The sequence below is a fragment of the Heterocephalus glaber genome, unplaced genomic scaffold (genome assembly GCF_053883595.1).
Source record: "Heterocephalus glaber isolate CG9 unplaced genomic scaffold, H.glaber_assembly_v1.0 deba00001606, whole genome shotgun sequence".
Classification (NCBI taxonomy): Eukaryota; Metazoa; Chordata; class Mammalia; order Rodentia; family Bathyergidae; genus Heterocephalus; species Heterocephalus glaber.
In genome coordinates this window covers 30,927,030-30,944,872 of record NW_028258377.1, presented here as the reverse complement: position 1 = coordinate 30,944,872, position 17,843 = coordinate 30,927,030, and the positions used below count along the sequence as shown (strand labels likewise).

Below are 17,843 nucleotides of genomic sequence, written 5' to 3'. Positions count from 1 at the left end.
ACAGGGTGGGTGCTCCAAATGGCTCGTGTTGATTTGGATCTGAAGTGCTTCTCACATAAACCACACTGAGAAGCAAGCTCTGGGCCAGCAACGGCTATGATTTATTTATCTAACAATGGTTAATGATTCTCCAGGCCACAGTAGGTAGGTGTGCTAGCTACTAGTGTCTATCGTTATTTCCTTATCTTTTTTTTTTTTTTTTTTTTAGTACCAGGGATGAACTCGGGACCTTATGCTTGTGAGGCAGGCGGCAGAACCACTGAGCTAAATCCCCGGCCCTCCTTATCTTTTAAAAGCATTCCATTTTTGACTGTTAGTGTGATAAACTAGGTTTTATATCTTGATGAGTTTTACTTCTTATAATGGCCATGGTGTTACTGTTTCCTGGTGATGGGCTCAGAAAGCAGCCAAGGAAATATGGATGGAAAATAAATCCCTGAATTTAAAATAATGTATCCAGGTGAGCAGTGGCAATATCAGGTTGGGTTGTAGAAGACTGCTTTAATCTAGCTTGGCCACTCACCAGTGATAGACTCTGAGGTGATTCTCTTCCTTTACTCCATAGTGGATAGTATCTGCCTGGTTACCTCTTTTTTTTTTTTTTTTAAATTTATGCTTTATCCAGATTTCTTTTGTTTTTATTTATTTGTTTTTAATTAATTAATTAATTTATTTTGGTATGAGGATCAAACTCAGGACCTTGGGCTTTCAAGGCAGCTGCAGTGCCACTGAGCTAAATCCCCAGCCCTGGTTACCTCTTAAATCTAATCATTGCACTCCTTCTCTTCTGCTGCTGTTCAGATCTTCTTCAACTATCATTCAGGTTAAAGCAACAGCTTTGTAGAGTCCATATTGATCCTGTTGGTTCCATGGCTCTCTAGACTCTGATTTGGACAAAGCTTTTCAAGATTTGAACCTACTGATCTGTCCAAGTTTCATTCTTGCTATTGCTCTGTGTTTGTGGCAGATTGATGAGAGACTGAGAAAGAGGTTTTCTCATTTGCATTCATAATCTGTGCAAAAATAATATGTCAAGGGGTTGAGCCTATCTCCCTACCTTTTGACCCTGGCCTGGCTTTGTGACTTGCTTTGGCTCATTAAATTCACTGGAAGTGGCACTGTGTCAATTCTGAGCCTAGACCTCAGGAAACCTGGAGTACTTATGCTTATTTTTGGAACCCTGCCACTGCCATGTGGACAGGATCAGGCTAGCTTGCCAGAATATGGGAGCAAATTTGGAACAGAGGCCAGATGTCACAGCCAAGGTTGTCCTAGACCAGTGTATAGCTAGCTGAGGCCCAGACATGCACGACAGAGCTGCCTGTCCAACACTCTGATGACAGCCAGTATGTAAATGAGCCTAGTGGAGAGGAGAACTACCCAGCTGACACCTTAACTCATGGTCCTGATTGTGGGGACAGTTTGTTACACAGCAGTAGCTAATTGACACACTGTAAATTCCATCTCTTTATACTATGAGCTCTACTAAAGCTAAAATTTATTTCTGTTTTCTGTACATGTTGTCCTCATTTACATCTTTTGGCTTTTACACAAATTGGTTCCTTTGCTTGAGATGCCTTTTTATTTTTATTTTTTGTGGTGCTAGTTATCAAAACCAGGACTTCATGCTGTACAATTGAGCTATACCCTCAGCCTTTTAAATTTTTTTTTTTTGAGATAAGGTCTCACTAAATTGCCCTGGATCACATCCTTGTGATCCTCCTGCCTCAGCCTCCCAAATAGTTGGGATTACAGGCAAGCACCACTGCACCCAAGTCCTGAGATGCTCTTCCAGCTTCATCCTTTGCTTGGCTAAAGTCTATTGATATTTTAAGACTCATCATAGATGCATGGTTCTTTCTCCATCAAGTTTTGTCTAATTCTCCTGTGACTAAGTTAGTTGTCACTACTGACAAAAACTCTCCTTGACCCAACTCTGATCATGCTCCTCTGTGTTCTCAATACCTCAGCATTCCATGTCCTTCTTTGTCAGGCCTGCATCACCTAGCCATGTGTGCACTGTACATTTTGCCAATGTTGAGAAATACCCAATGTGAAACTGACCAGATGCCAAAGTTAATGGTGCTTGCTGTGGTAGAGACCAGGTGCTCACAGATCCATTTTTTTTTTTTTTCTGCTTGGGCACATGGTAGAACCATGTTTGTTTAGCTCCTTTGCATTGAGTTTGGGCCACAGACCAGTTCCCACATATGTGATGTGAGCTGGAGTGGTGTGAGTCACTGCTGGTTCGGTGCAGGACAGTCTTTTGATGCTACTGCTTTCTCCTTCCCTTATTTACTGCTCCATGGGTAGAATCCACTGGAAGGATCCAGTTGCCTGTGTGACTGCATCCCACATTGGACTTAAGAGCAATGAGGAATAAACCTTTTCTCTTAAGCCTCTGAGATTTTAGAGGGATCTTACAATATCTTCCCTCTTTATTTTCTTCTTTTTGTATTTAGGTGTGGAAGCACTGGGGAGGTGTATGCCAAATGCCAGTGCCATCTATGGAAATCAATAAAAATTATATTTGCTATTTCAAGTGCTTCAGCCAACCAAAAGTAATGACTTTATAAACTGAGTAACTTTGGAAGCCTGTGTGGTGGTGGTGTGCATTATATTGCTTTTTCTGTGAGCCCTTTTCCTTCTCAAGGTGACCTATCACAAGAGCATGATAAAAGCCCCACAGGGAACCCTTCTTACCCCTTTCAGTCTTTGCATACGAAAACATTTATGACTTTTTAAGCCGAAGAAGTTTATAATTTCTCCCTTCAAACTTCTTGAAAGCTCCTGACAGAAAGAGAGAATGTAGATTTAAAATATTGACGCGTCTCTGTCTGCAGCAGCCTGGGGCCATGAATATGCATATCCAGTCAGACAACTGCTGTCTCTGGTTCAGGTAGGCAGGTTCCCAACTATAAGAAAGGGAAGTGGGAGAAACTGACCTTTCTGTAACTCTGCCTTACAGCCTTGGGGGTCTTACCTTCTTATTTTCTGGCTGTTGAGCCTCATTCATCCCCGCAATAATTGTGGTTCCCAGGGCTGGTTGCTTTTGATGCAGAACATGTTTCGTCCCTGTGGTCCGATCAAAAGTTCCCCATTCTATGGCCTAGTTCTCTCACCTGGATCTCTTTTCAATGCAGTAATCTGATGAATCTTGATAAACTATGGGCTTACTGCTTCCCTAGTAAGGGAAGTGGTTTTCCTTCATTGTCCATGTAATAAGTGAGGATCTGTATAGTAGCTCGCGAAGGGACAGTGTTGCTAACCTGGAGATTTCACACTGGGTGCATAGACCAGTAGGGGCAAAAGAAAGACTGCAGCAGACCCCAGAGGGAAGTCCTGGGATGTGCGTGGCCTCCTGGCACTCCTTTGAGGGTAGTAGTGTGATCTCTCCAGAGCTGGTCTGATGTGTGTGTTGTGATGATCAGATGCAGAGGAGAGCAGAGCAATGGAAATAGTAGGAGATCTGATGTAATTGGAGGCAGGATTTTAATATTGTGATCCAGAGCACATGTGGGAGGGCCATCTCAGTAAAGGTCAAGAGGGTGGTGTAGGTCTCTGATAAAAACAGGACAGAAGAAGGGCACTGGGGCTGTGTGGGGATAGACAAATCTTAGAAGGCAAAAGAGTCCAAACACGAGAATGAGCAACCTTCAAATTTGTTTTTTTTTGTGTGTTTGTATTTATTTTTGTGGGCATCATAAAATAGGCATGAAGGCTTGAATATCTAGGTGACTTTTACAAGGAAAACCTACATCATCACTACCACCACTATGCAATGTTGTATTTTTTGAGATTTTATTGTGTACCAGTGCTTTATTTGTTGTTCCCTACAACTCCACAAGGTCTAAGTATCCTTAACTCATTTCTAGTCTCAGATACTGCAGTTAAAAAATAATTTTGTGTATACCTGTAATCCCAGCACTTTCGGAGGCTGAGGCAGGAGAATTGCAGTTTGAGCCCAGCCCAGGCAACTTAGTGTTTTAGCAAGATCTTGTCTCAGAATTTAACTATACAAAATAAAAAAGGGTGGGGTTATAGCTCAGTGCAAAGGTCATCAGTTCAATCCCCAGTACCACCCTTCTCCACCAAAACCCCAAAACTTTGTGGAAGGGTACAAATCAAAGTGACAACTGGTAGATCCTTTTTCCTAAACACCATACCTTATTATTCCATACACTCCAGAGAGGTAAGGGAGGTCATGCAGAAATCTTTGAAGGGCCCGGACTACCTGTCATCAGTCCCACCTTCTTCATGAAATGTTCATGGAAGGCCAAAATGGTGAAGATGCTGCGCCAATGAGCTGTTTTGTAGGAAGTCGGTCTTGTAAACATGGATTCCACCAGCATATTTGGCCACATAACTTAAGGTAGGTTTTTGCAACCAGTGTTCTTTGGCTGATTAGAGAAAGTAAGATGACATCTCCTATAAGATAAAGCCTCATCAGTGCAGGAGGACAGGGAACATCAAGGTGAACGCCCTTGATAGTCTGGGGTTGTCATAAACCATACCAGTCAGATAGGGCTTCCCAATGCAAGATTTCTCAGTCAGTGACTGGCCCTGGAAAAGCTGAGGTGCTGCCCTTCCGAGAGCCAGGATGATAACAAAAGACAGGTGTAACTGTGTGTTTAGCAGTGGAAAAATCCACTGTGACGACAGGCTACATTTGAGTCACCAAATGAACTGGGCCATGTGGCTGGAACTTGACTGCAATGGCACATCCAGAGAAAGTAGTGGTCCTAGCCCCACCTGCCAGTGGGAGAGAAGCAGTTTAGCAATCAGATCTTTCAAAATCAATTTAGCTCATGCTCCAAAGTCCTGGCTGGAATTGACAGCAACTTCCTCCTTGGTTTCCCTAACTGTCAGATAAGTGCTGAACCATTTTAAACCTTTTTGAGTCCAGGGCTTGCCTTCAAGTGGAATTTTAAGAGGTCCCTGCACAGAGATTTGGCTTAATTCCAGACCTTTCCTTCCCACTAGTATGAATAATTAGCAGCACAATCCCAACCTTCTGTACCTGGAGTTTATGTATAGTGATCTGAAGTGGGAAATATTGAAGAGACAAGTGCCCAGTGGTAGAGTAGAAAAATTTCTATCCCCCTTTTCTATTCTAAGAGATGGGGATAACAATAATGAACTCTTCTGGGTGGGTACAGTCCAATTAGTCCAAGTTTGTAAAGCTCAGAGTCTTATCACAGCTTTAGAGCTTGTGGAGAATGGGCAGCCTCTTCCTGTGACTTTGCATGTGAAACTAATTGCCCTGGAAATGTCGGGAATTTGATCTTCCATCAAATCCTCCAGCCCTTCAGATCCCTTGACAATCTTTGGTTATTTGCATCTCGAGGTTAAAGGAGTCTGTTGCTTTCTGGATGCTAATCAGTTGTGAAAACTTTTGATCTCCTCTTGAAAACTAAAACCCTTTGCAATTGCCCCATTCTGAGCATAGTGAGAGCCCAGCAAAATTGCAGACAGGTGGGCTTTATTGGATAAATGGTGTGTTTAGCAGTTGTGGTTTTTAATCCTATCTGTGGCTTCTGTGGGATCCTGAAAAATTACTTAATATTTCTGATCACCCTTTCTCAAATATGGTCTAAATTCTGTTGTATCTTCCCAGGGCTGTAGAAATTGCCACTATAAAACTGTAATTTATATTACTTTACAGATTTATAAGAAAAAAGCCTTTGTAAATATGTTTTCAGAGTGGTAATTGAATATATGTGCCAATATATATACACACATATGTACATATATACACATACATGTATATATACACATACATGTATATATACATGTTTGTCTTCCTGTCCCCCTCCCCCTCTGCCTACCCCTCTCCTTCTCCCATCAAACTCAGGGCCTTTCATATTCTAGGCAAATGCTCTACCACTGGGCTACAACCCAAGCCAATAAAAGTATCCTTCTAAATCAGACTTCTTGACAGTGTCACTGTTAACATTTTGGGCAGATTATTCTTCACTGTGAAGACTGACTGTAGTGCAGAAGGTTTAACAACATCCCAGCTCTCTGCCTGTCAGATACCAGTAGCACCTGCTAAGTCCCAATAAGCAAAAATATCTTTAGATATTGTCACTTTCTCCTAGGGTAGGAGTTGCCGGATTTAGCAAATAAAAATACAGGATGCTTGGTTAAATTTGAATTTCAGAGAAACAGTGAATAATTTTGGGGATGTGTGAATTTAACTGGGTGTACTCTATGTATAGTCTGGCAACCTACTGGGAAAGAAGGGTAATTTTCTGCCTAGTTTAGAAACACTTCCTTTAAAGATTAGCATGTATCATTGAACTCACACTACCAACCACCCGATCCTTCTCTAATTCTTGCCCCACTTCTTTCTTTTCCATCTCCCTAATTCCAGCCTTTATGATAGAAGATAAAACACATTTATTTGCAAGTTCCTCACCACACAGCACTACTGGTTTTAGGCAGGAGAGGAATTAGAAATCCATAGCTAATATACATATGAACTGGAATCAGTCACAAAACTAAAACAGGTAAGGCAATTCAAAATGACTCCTCTCCACTCCAAGTAGAACCTTCCATAAATGGTACACCACCCAATCAGATAGGCCTTTGAGGAAAAGAAACTCTGTGTTCTTCCGAGATCTTCATAGGCCCTTTGAAAGTCAGACTCAGAAGTTTCTTTGAGTTCTTCCTTTCACCATTTAATCAGCAGACATTTTCTGAGCAATGATTATGTCAGCCTGGTGCCACCTGGCATACGAATAAGGAAAATGCACAGTTCGTGCCCATGAAGAAGCAGCAGGTTGTACTTTCCTGTAGAGAGATACTTGCTGATAACAGGTGGTGGCACATAACCAGGGCCTAATGATGAACAAGAGGAGAAGCAGGTGTCCATGGGTTGAGTGGGAGTCTTAGGAAGCCTTTGCGGAGTGGGTGAGATGGAAACATGGGAGGCAGTGCTGGGAGGAGCCTTGTTGAGTTCTTGGGATGATCTCTAATTCGGTGCTCAAAGCCAACTAATAATACAGTGATCCTTTGAATGGATCATCCTTGAATATTTGGTCATATTAGTTTGTAGGAAAAGTAGAGCATGAATGGAAGAAGGACAAAAAAAGGAAGCTAGCTTTTTGTCAGCCTGCTGCTTCTCCCTTATTCCCAACAATTCATTTTACACACACACACACACACACACACACACACACACACACAAACACTAGACTGCCTTAAAGACTGTATGCTACTTTTTTTTTTTTTTTTTTTGATACCAGCGATCGAACTTGGGTCCTTGCGCTTGCGAGGCAGGCAGTGGAACCACTGAGCTAAATCCCCGGCCCGAGACTGTATGCTACTTGAGAAGACCCTTATTCCTCATTGTCCCCGCAGACACTTTATTCAGTATTTCTTTCAGCTTCATATGGAGCTCTTCCTGAGACATGGTCTCCACTCTTGGATTTGTCATTGTCTCAGAGTCTCTGGATTTTGCTCCCATTGGTTGCCCAACTAGCTTTCCTGCCTCCTGTAGTACTCAGGATTGAACTCAGGGAAGCTCTACCACTGACTTACAGTCCCAGCCCTTAATTTTTTCTTTTTTAAAAATTTGAGACATGATCTTTTTAACTACCCAGGCTGGCCTTGGACTTACCATCTTCCTCCCTCAACCCTCTGAAAGGAGCTGTGGTTATAGGCATGGGCCACCTCACCTGTTTTAGGTTCCTTCTTAATCCAGCTTTAAACCTATTAGGACATTATTGACATAAATATCATTACACATTTGTACTGTTACTCCCTGGTTAAAGGATATTCAGCACATGTTCTATGAGGGCTGCCTTTGGAGGTGATAGGGCAAAGAGGTGCTGAGAAAGCATTAGATTGGAAGGCAAGAGGCTTGTTTTGAGCTGTGGCTTTGTAACAGACTTGCTGCATGAAGTCACCTCTTCAACATGGCTTGTGTTCCTTTACATTCGGAGTTCTGAGTAGAGCCAAGGTGGCAAATGGGTTTTATTTTACACGCCACTCCTGAATGGTAGCAGCTCCCTGGAATGATACACAGAGAAAACTTAGATCACATCTGGCTTTTGGAAGAATGTGTGATCAAGTAGGAGTGTTGACCATGGGTGAAGAAAGGGGCATGGTGATGGCGAGTGTTTCATTTTTAATATCCTTTGGTCAACTAGGTTCTAAGAATTTCAGTTGGAATTATGAGTCTCATTATCAACATCGATTAAATGTTCTTAAAGAATTTTGGTTTTTCAAAATTAGATTTTTCCAAGATGATAGCTAGGTTATTTAGAGCAGGAGGGTTACTGTAATTCTGTGCTTTCAGTAGCTTGGTTTTGCTTCTGATCTGCTTTATTAAGTACACATCTGTAGTTTTTCTAGAGGTAGGGAATTTATACACTTAGAGATTCACATTGCTGCCAAATTCTTACCACAACCAATAGTACACAGTGAAGTTTTTAATTATAAAATAAGGTGATACAACAAAAACAAAACAAAAAACACTATAGGCCAGTTTAAAAAGAAAATTACAAGTTATGTGAAAATATTTGCAAATATTAACCTAAAACATACTTAAAAAGATGAGCTTTCAAAATCAATGCGAGAAGGACAATAGTGTACAAACAAAGCAAAAAATTTTATGTAAGTGGAATCATGTAATATATAGTCTTTGGTTTCTTTCACTCAGTGTCATTATTTAGAGGTTCCTTGTTTCTTTTCATTACTGAGTAATGAAATCCACTGTATGGGTTTCCAGTTTGTCCATTCATTATTGATGGACAAATGTGCTGCTTTCAGTTTTTGACTATTACAAATGAAGCTATTGTGAATAATTGCATGTAAGTCTTTGTATGAATATATGCTTTTTTTCCCCATTGGGTATGCACCTAGGAGAGAAATGGCTGAATTATTTAGCTGGTATATATTTGACATTTTAAGAAACTGCCAAACTTTTCAAAGTTGTTCTCCCATTGTGCATATCCACCAGCAGTACATTAAAGTTTCCCTTGCTGCACACCTTCAATATGTGCTATAGCCAGCCTTTTAAATCTAGCCATTCTAAGGGTCATGTATGATATCTCATTGTAGTTTAAGTTGCACTTTCTTAGTTACTAATTATGAACATATTTTTATGTACTTATTTGCAATCTATATAGCTTTTTTGGTATAATGTCTGTTCATATATTTTGCTTATTTTATAATTGGGTTGTTTTCTTTTTTTCTTTGTTTTTGCAGTACAGGGGACTGAACTTGGGGCCTTCACATTCAGCTACATCCCCAGTCATTTTTAAATTTTGAGACAGGTCTTGCTAAGACATTAAGTTGCCAAGGCTAGGCTTCAATTTAGAATCCTCCTCCCTCAGCCTCCTAGAGTACTAGGATGACAGGTGTATGCTGTCATGCCTGGGTAGGGTTTGTATTTTTATTACAGGGAATAAATGTCTTTATATATTCTGTTATAATTCTTTGCTGAGTATCTCTTTTGATGACATTTTCTCCCAGTCTTGGGCTTGGTTTTCATTTTCCTAATAGTATCTTTTTGTAAAGTACAATTTCAGTGAAGTCCAATTTACTGAATTTATGTGTGTGACCTAAGAAATATTTGCATATCTTTAAGTCACCTGTATTTTTTTCTAGAAGTTTTATAGTTTGTGTTCTTACATTTAGCTTTTTGGTTAATTTTGAGGGCTTTTTGGTATGTGTTTGAATGTGAGGTTTATTTTGCAATACCATTTGTTGAAAAGATTATCTTTTCCCCGTTGAATCAACTGACATATTCACTGCAAATGAGTTGAACATGTATTTGTGGATGTGTTTTTGGATTTTTTATTTTATTCTGTTGATCTGTAACTATGTCTTTTCACCGTCATATTTTTTTGTTTATGATAATTTTATAGTAACTACTGTCAGGTAGTGTGAGTTCCCTTAATTTATTCTACTTTTTCAAAATTATTTGTGCATCCTCTGCAGCTCTGTACTAATTTTAAAATCAGCTTTGTCAATTTCTATGAAGAACTCTGGATTTTTGTAGGGATTATATTTAATCTATAGATGAATTTGAGAAAGAATTGATATCTTAATATTGAGAGTATATTTCATTTTGATTTGGTTTCCCACAAACTGAAGAGTGCACATTTACAAGTGAATGTATGACTTTGACAAAGGAAGAAATGAGAAATTGCCCAAGGCCAAGTTAACTGGCCCACAGGGACTGAACCATGACTTTGACCTTAGCAATATAGCATTGTAAGCAGTTGCTTCTTAGCTTGATTCAGATAAAATTTGGTCAAAATTAAATTCATATTTTTGTATAGTATAAAAAGAAAACGATGTTTATTGACTGTGATTGGTAGAACATATCTAAAAATTGATGTGGGATGGACGTGAGATAATACTATTATTGCCTATTATCTCCTTCGTCACCAAGGTAGGAATAATTAATTATACACAGTATTCATTTTTAAAAGAGAGTGAGCATGTAGTTACTGTTTTTCTGATTAATGGTGACCCTCAAGGGACTAAGTTTGCCTCTCCTGTAGCAGAGGGGATCAGGGTGTTGAGTAAACTTAGAAGGGTCCTTTTAATGCTTTGCCAGTCTCTGGACTTGTGCTGTTAATCTCTGCATTCTTTTCCCTTGAATCCACTAGGCGAAGGATTCTCCCTCGATTCTTTCCTCAACACTGGGGATTGAACCCAGGGATGCTCTGCCACTGAGTTACCGATTCAGCCTTTTTGAAAATTTGGAAAGGGTCTTGCTAAATTGCCCCAGCTGGCCTTGAGAACTTGCAATCTTCCTGCCTCAACTTCTTGAGTAGCTGGGATTATGGATGTGCACCACCATCCTGGCTTTCATTTGGTTTTGCAACTCAAATTCTAGAGAAAACTTTTAAATTCGAACATGCTGTATTTCATTTTAGAGTTGTTGAATTGAAATAAGTTGGTGGTAGCATGTCTCGGTGGAAGAGAGATGCAGTTTAGGAGATGTAGTTTAGGAGAAAGGTTAGCATGATAAATATATATTAAGAAGGCATGTGCATATAGGTACCTGTGCAAGAGGGAACATTAGATGAAATCTTAAGGTAGAAATGTATAGAGAGGGAGGCCTACAGATGTGATACCTCAGGGGTATCACATTTGAGGGACTGAGGTAAAATGTGAATGAATCAGTGGAGGAGATTGAAAAGAAATAGTGGGGAGAAAATCTCCAGGACTACATTGAGACCTTTCCCAGTCCTTGCTTGGCTGCAACCCGCAATCCTTAGGAGAGTGACTAGCATACAGTTGGTGTTAAACAGACTTCTGGTGAATGATCAAATGAGTGGAATCAAAGAGATATTTTCTAGGAGAAACCCAGGGTCCAGTCCTCAACTGATGCACCAAGGGAAAGTTTCATTGAGAGCAGAGTTTTGAATTGGGGGATAAGAAATTTATTAGTGACTTTACAATGTGCAGATTACAAACTTAGCACCTCACAGTTCATGGGAACCTGTAAAATGCAGGTGATAAAATTTAATTTCTCGAATCAGTGTGAAAATTCATTGAAATTGCCTGTAAGCAATGATAAATACTTGACTCAGTACCTGACACAGAGGAAAATGTTCATTCATTTACTCGAGTTTTTATGGAGTGTTTTCTTTGATCTCAGAGATCATTCTAAAACCTGTGGTTAGAACAGTGAACAACATAGGATTTGTGCTTTTATGGATTGTATATTCAATGTGGTGTAAGTGACAGATGCAATGCAGAAATGAAAGGACAATGATTTGATAGAGGTTGATGGGATGGCTGCTTTAGCTAAATTGGACATGTAAGGCTTTGAGTGACAAGAAGGGCTGATATTGACCATTTCGTTGTTGTTGTTGTTATTCTTCTAATTTTAGGTCCTCTTCCTTTCCAGTTTACCTGTTCACCTGCCTTACACACTATCTTATTGTGTCACTTCACATTTTTGCTCAAAACCCTTCTATGCCTTAAATGACTTTGCAAATCATCTTCACTCTCAAACAGTGGAAAAGTGTGGCTCCTACGTTAAAAGCTGGCCTGCAGCTCCACATGGTGCTCTGGAAAAGGCATCCTTGCCTGAGGCAAAGGCATTTACACCTTCCAGGGAGAGAGATGATTAGAGAAGGCAGACGCAGTAGAGGGTGGATGGGAGCTAACTGGAACTTAATCTATTAGAAGAGGAAAGGCCTTTGAAAAGCGAATTAACGATATTTATAGCTGCATCAGGTAAGTAGCTGGCGAAAGCTTGCTGATAATGAGGCCAAGGTTGAATTCCCATATGGACCAGAGCTTTGTGTGGAGAAACTAAGCTGTTGTTCACTGACTAGCTATGAGACTTAAGCAGACATATACCCTCTGAACCTTAGTTCTTTAGTCTAAAATAGGAGCATGCATCCTATTTTATGCATATGAAAATGCATACTAAAGTGCTTTTTAAAAATCATACATTTTTAAATATGATCTATTATTATTGCTTGATTACATTATTTTAGTGATCAAGGTTGCCCCATTTCTGCAGTGTATCGAATGGCTATCTCAGAGTGGAAATTCAGTCACACTTGCGATGCCTTATAAATCAATCAGTAACCTTTCAGTAGGCCTATTATATTGATCGTAAGTCTAAAAAATTATTTTCCTAGTATAAATACAACACAGCATGGATACAACTCTGAAATGCTAGTACTTGGGTCTATTATTTGTGGTGTTCCTAAACACTACTAGTATAGATTTCCTGCCTTCTCACCATGAATAAGTTACAGGCTAATTAACTCTGAATCTTATATTTTTGCCTGATTTCTAAAATACTAAAGTTAGGTAACTTAGCATCCTCTGTCCAGTGTTGACAGTTATGTGGCACATGTACTTCTGCTCCAATCCCCTGCTCATCAGGGCGCTGCTAACTAATGATTGGACCCCATTGGTGTGGCTACTGGTATTGTCTAATGTGGTAACTACTGGTCACATGTGGCTACCAAGCCTTTGAATGGGGCTTGTCTGAATTCAGGTATGTTGTATAGATAAAATACACACTAGATTGTGAAGAACTGGCGTATAAGATAATAATTCACTACATTTCACTAATAACTTTTATATTGATTGCAAGTTGAAATAATATTTTGGGTAGCCTGGTTAAATAGCATGTTATTAAGATTAATTTTACTTGTTTCTTTTAACTTTTTATAGTTTTTAAGGTAAAAGAAAATGTAAAATTCCACAAGTGGCTCCTATATGGGGCTCATTTATAATTTTGCCGTACACTACTGTTGAGAGAGATCTCAAGGCAATCAGTTACCAATAAGTCAAGAAAAAAAAAAACAGTAGTGTTTTATGGAAGCTTTTGGCTTATCTGTCTTAGAATGAAAACAAGAACCTTCCAGTTAATCTAGTTTAGTTGTTCCTAAATATGTCTGTGCTTTAGAAACTCCTGGGGTCTTAAATTATAAAATGATAGATTTCCAGGTTTTACCTTGGAGATGCTGGTTTCATAAATCTGGGACGGGGAGTTAAAGATTGTGTATTTTTAATAAGCAGCCCAGAGGTTTCTGATGTGCAGCCAGGTTTGAGAACCCTTGAAATAGAACTTTTTTTACATGTCAATGAGCACTTTCCTGGGGTGACCAGCTGATACTGGCTGAGCAACATATTCCTCCTGGATTTATTTTGTATTGCAGATCCCTAGAGTATTCTGTACTGCTTGCACCTAAGAGACCTTGCAGAATTGGGGCTGGAATCATCACCTCAAGCTGCAGCTGAGCAGGCAGTGGGTGTCCTTATTTGGTGGAAGCTGGATTAGACTCAGCAGCCCCCTCTGCTGCCAAAAATTTTTAGCCCAGCAGAGCCCACCCAGGGGAAGGGAGCAGGAAAGGGAACAAACGCAGAAGACAGTAGCATAATGAGGATGGTGGTGGGGGAACCTGTTTGCAACCTGAAAATAGGCAGAAAAAGACATTGCAGACTTAGACCTTTCGAGCCAGAGCAGCTGTGGAGGTCATTTCCTGGTCTGAACAAATCATTTCGCTTCCTTAGACCTCAGGTCCTTATGTGAATAAGGGGAGGGATAATGACACACTCTGCCCCCCCCCCCCATTGCAACAGTCTAATAGAATAATGGGAATGTTGTTACCAGTGTTTTGATCTAAAGATACACTGCAGGTAGCATTAGAACCTGACTTTGAGCTCTGGCCCCTTAATTGAGGTGTATGACACAATTTCAGCTAACAAAGGACAGATATGTTCCACGGTTTCCACAGGAACTGGAGCAGGGAGAGCTTACAAGGGAGATGAAGTTGGTCTCATGCCTAGATGAATTAAAGCCAGGTAGCTACTCTCTCATTTATAATTCATTCATTCACTTAGTTATTCAGCTTACTTTTATTAAGTATGTCTTACATAACTGAAAATGTGCAAGATGTGGTGACATTAAGTCAAATTAGATGTTCTCATTATGTTTGTGGTTCTTGCTGTGTCTCCTTGAATATTGCCTTTGCCAGAGAGATCCTTAGCTAGCTGCCACGATGCACAAGCACCGGTGACCATTGAAACAATATTAGCTACTGTATAGTGGGAACTAGCGATGTGTCAGGCACATCCCACATACTATTATGTTAAATGATGAGAGCATGGAGGAAGTAGAACTGAGAGATTTAGTAAAATCTCATGCCTTTGCCTTTAAAGTACAGTGCTGTTCTGCCTTGGAAGGTAAAGCCTTTTGGTAAAGGCTTTTGGTAAAGCCATTATGGTGGCTATAAGGCCCTGGGCAAAGTGCATATTTATTTGTGCATGTTCATCAAAGTGTTATTTATAACAGTAAAAACCTAAAATAGCCAAGATATATAAGTCAGTTATAACACATTTTTGAAGAATATTTAATGAATTAGGAAAGTGCCTTTGATAAAATTCTTCTTCATAGTAGGAAAATGTAAATAGGATTGATGTAATTTTATAAAACACCCACATTCATAAATATAGAAAGTACTAAAGCAGTTACAAAAATGTTGTTTTTATTTACTGATAATTTTTATTGTGCTTTGGGAGAATCTTATTTTCTTTGTGTTTTCCACATTTTCTACTTTTTATTTTTATTTTTTTAGGACTGGGAACTGAACTCAGGGTCTTGCACTTACCAGGCAGGTGCTGCGCCGCTGAGCTACATCCCTGGCCCTCTACTTTTTTAAAAATAAATTTTCCCCCTAACATTTTATTATGACAATTTTGGGGGGGGGGGATCAGGGATTGAATTCAGGGCCTTCACACTAACCTAAATCCTCCAACCTTTTAAAAAGTTTTTCTCTTTCTTTCTTTTTTTTTTTTGGTACTGGGGATTCAACTTGAGTCTTCGCACTTTTGAGGCAGGCAGTAGAAACACTGAGCTAAATTCCTGGCCCCATTCTTTTTCTTTTCTTTTCTTTTCTTTTCCTCTCTATTTCTCTCTCTCTTCCCTCCCTCTTTTCTCTCTTTCTTTCTTCCTTCCCTTCCTTCCTTCCTTCCTCCCCCCCTTTCTCTCTTTCTTTTCTTTCTTTCTTTCTTTCTTTCTTTCTTTCTTTCTTTCTTTCTTTCTTTCTTTCTTTCTTTCTTTCTTTCTTTCTCTTTCTTCACTAAGTCACTAAGTTGCCAAGGCTGGGCTAGAACTTGGAATCTTTCTCCCTTTCTCCCCATGCTTCCATAGTTCAGGGATTGTGGTGTGCACCACTATAACCAGCAACAGTTTTTAAACATACAGAAAACTTGCAAGACTACATGTTCTTCTGAGTATCATGATGAAATCTCACGCCATTCCTCCTTCTGTTTCATGCTGGACATGGATTGTGGCATTGCCTAGCATATTCATGCTGTACTGGCTACTTGACTCTCAATCACTTTGCAGCTGTCTTGGTTAGCAGAGTAATTATGGAGATGTCAAAGTACTTGTGACAAGTAACTCTTACTTTATTTAATAATGATCCCAATGTGCAAAGTTTTATTGTAGTATATTGTTATAATCATTCTACTTTATTATGTTAGTGTTGTTATCTCTTGTTGTGCCTGATTTGTAAATTAAATGTTACCATAGGGATATATGTATAGGAAGAAGCAGTACAGATTGTTTCTGACTTAGTGAAGTTTTGATGTAGTGATGTTTCAGCGGTATGAAGAACAAAGCCATGTGAATTCAGTAGGAACAGTATTTTGAATTTCGATCTTTCATCAGGTTAGTACTGTGTGGTATGATACTGAGTATCTCATGATACTGAGCAGCTACAGCTCCTAATCAGCCACCCAATCATCATTAGGTTTGGGTGAGGAGAATGTAAGTTTCAGTCAGTCAAGTGATCCTGGATTCAAGATCCTCTTATTCTTTGACCTTGGACAAGAGCTTTAAGCTCTCTGAGCCTGAGTTTGTACATCTATTAAGAAAATCCCTTTATATTCTTGACTTTGTGTGTTTGTATTTTAAGTCAGATAATGTTTACAGACATTCCGATCCAATCCATATAGGTATGAGGACAGTCTTTTGCCTTGGAATGTGGGAGGCAAATGACAAAGCTGGGGGAGAGGGACTTACCATAGAGGGGGAATAAAAAGGGACCAGACATAAATTTAGAAATGTAGGTTATGAATGCTTAAACTAATCCAAGAGAATTACTATGTGGAAATCCAGGTTTTTAATTTTCGAGTCACACCACAAGACTTCATTTGATTTAACTCTAGCTCAGTGTTACTCCCAGGAAGTAGAATTCTCTTTGTACATCCCATTAGGACCACTTGGCTTGGGAGTTTTTAAATGCTGTAATCAGCAAGAGAACATAAACAGGCTTTCTAGGATCCTTATCTGTGAAAGATTTAATTTTTCAACTCTTTAAATTTAATAAGGTAGCTGAGCATGGTGGTGCACCCCTGCAATCACAGCACTCTGGGAGGCTGCAGAAGGAGGTTCACAGGTCTGAGCTTAGCCTTAGCAACTTAGTGAGACCCTGCTCAAAAAAATTTAAAAAAGGTCTTAGGGATATAGCTCACTGTGAAGGTCCTTGGGTCAATCGAAGGTTCTAGTCCTGGCACTGAAAAACAAAAACAAAACAAAACAAAAAAACACTTGACAAGGACAGCAGTAGGCATAAAGAGTATGTGGTTGATCCAGTTAGCTTTTCCTGTAGCTTCCTGGTGCATTTGTCTGGAGTAAAATGAGATCCTTCTTAAGCTCAGGCACCCACTGCCCTGCAATGGATGTACTGTCCATGGCGGGGTTTACTGCATACTAACTTCATCCATGAGAAGTTTCCTTTGCTGTCCTGGGTCACAGGCCAAACACTGACTGTTGACCATCTGTGTGATTTTCTGTCACTTTCAAAAGGGACTATAAAGTGTAAATAAGGACTAAAAGGTATAATAGGTAATGTGAAATAGGAAGAAAAGGGGCAAAGGGGAAGGGGAAGTGGGAGGGGTAGGGGAAAGGAAAGAAGGGAATGGAATTAATATGAGAAAAGGAAAAAATGGAAACAAAGTCTTTGTAAATAGGGAGGGATGGAGGAGTTGAAGGGAGGGCAGGGGAATGGGGAAAAAATAAGAACCAAGAGAGATTATGTAAAGGTGCAAATTTCCAGTGATGAATGTCATTATATTGTATACCTTAAATGTACCAATAAAATTAATATAAAAAAGAGAAAGCAATAAAGAATGAGACAAAAAAAGAGACAAAGACTATAATATCTCTGCCACACCAATTTATCCTAGTTAATTTCTTTCAAGGTTGAGTACCACTAGTTGGGTGATGTTATTTGCTTTTCAGCTTAATTTTAGAGAAAAAAGATTCTTTTCCCAAAGCTAAAAATTAAGAGTTTAGACTCTCTCCTTTCAAGCCATCAGGTTTTTGGTCAGCAGAACGA

The 17,843-nt window shown here is 39.5% G+C and overlaps 1 protein-coding gene across 5 annotated transcripts in view; it reads left to right on the top strand.

Moving 5' to 3' along the window:
- LOC101699615 (spermatogenesis-associated protein 31A6-like) overlaps positions 1 to 17,843 on the top strand; it is a 791,892-nt gene that overhangs the window by 30,171 nt on the left and 743,878 nt on the right. The window lies entirely within an intron of this gene.